Genomic DNA, 1699 nt, shown 5'->3' with positions numbered 1-1699 from the left:
GAAGAAGAGAGAGACGATATATATATATATATATATATATATATATATATAATTATACATATATTGTAGCGACCAATATTACATTCAGGTTATACTACCAACCGGGCATCCATTTCATTAAGGTATTGTGTACATTGTGTTGTATTGTACATTGTAACCAGCGCTTCTAGCCTGGCGAGGCAGTGGAATAACTTGAGCAGTGGCTTTCGTAATTTTCGTACCAGCTAGCGTGGTATTCGAATTTCATTGTACGGCGTGACGGTGACTCAAAGCGTCGAAAGGAGAGATGTTGAGATAGTGCGATGAGAAAGGCGAGACGCCTAGCCGCTTCTAAAGTATGACCTCGAACGTGGTCAATAGGGTAAGCTGAAATTAGCGTCCCTGCCAACAGAGGCATACTACGGTAAAAACTCACCATAGTGCATAATAAAGATATTTAAATAAAGGTGACGAACGAGCTAAAACAGTTCTGCCCGGGAATGGGTACGTCCGATTTAGTCACGCGTCGCGTCATTTTTGAGTCACGGCTGCTAGCCGATATCATTTGGTCGATACCACGACATAGCGAAACCACGAATTCAAATGAACAATTCACGAAGAGGGAGAAGCAGACGGAGAAGATGGAGAAGGAAAAACTAACAGAGGAGCAGCAGATGAGCAGATGAAGAAGAAGAAGAAGAAGAAGAAGAAGAAGAAGAAGAAGAAGAAGAAGAGATAGATCTACCCGGCGACGATAGGGTAAGCTACATCGTAAAATCACTGTATACATAGCCACGAGTTTAGAATTTTTGTTTTTTTTAACAGTAAAATACCTCGCGAATTGCCGAGCACTGCGCGCTAATTTTCGTAGTGATAGCTAGCGTGGTATTCGAATTTCATGGCAACGGCGTGACGTGACTCAACGCGTCGAAAGGATATAGTAAGTAAGCCTATGCGATGAGGAGGGCGAGACGCCTAGCCGCTTCAAAGTATGATATCAGATGTTGCAATTTAGGGAAGCCGCATTCAGCGTGTTTTTATCCCTACCAACAGAGGCATACTACGGCACAAAAACTCACCATAGTGCGTAAAGTAAATGTGACGAATGAGCTAAGACAGCTCCGCCCAGGAATTGGGTACGTCCGATTTCGTCACGCGCCGCGTAATTTTTGAGTCACGATTGCCGATACCATTTGGTCGATATCACGACATAGCAAAACCACGAATTCAAATTTTTAATAAACAAAGATTGGCTATGGATCTGTGTTTACGATATAGCTTAGCCGGTGATATCTGTATTTATGTTTCATCGTTTGTTTGTTGTTTTCTTTTGATTAACAGATTTACTAACGTGTTGTACGCGGTAAGAGGTATCCTTGTTTCGCTATCCTTCCCTAGCCTTTCCATGCCGATTCAGGTTGAGTTACCGTTGCAGACTGTCGACCCCTTCCTGTGATACGGAAAATGAGACCGAGGCGCGCCGAGGATTGACACTTTGTGTCTTCCAATCACAGCGTACGCCGCACCTCTCCGTTATAATTTCAAAGGTGGGGACCCATTGAGGTACGGAATCGTCGATCTCAAGAACCAGGGCATTCCGCTAGGCTAGAACGGTTTCCTACGATAGAGTTTGGCACAAAAACGAAAATAACACGCTGCGTTTGGCTGAGTAGAAACACGATGCGAAGAAACAAGCTACCAGAGTCCGTGCGGCGTGGGC

The sequence above is a fragment of the Priapulus caudatus genome, unplaced genomic scaffold, assembly GCF_000485595.1.
Source record: "Priapulus caudatus unplaced genomic scaffold, Priapulus_caudatus-5.0.1 Scaffold216, whole genome shotgun sequence".
Taxonomy (NCBI): Eukaryota; Metazoa; Priapulida; class Priapulimorpha; order Priapulimorphida; family Priapulidae; genus Priapulus; species Priapulus caudatus.
Note: the sequence above shows the minus strand (reverse complement) of the source record.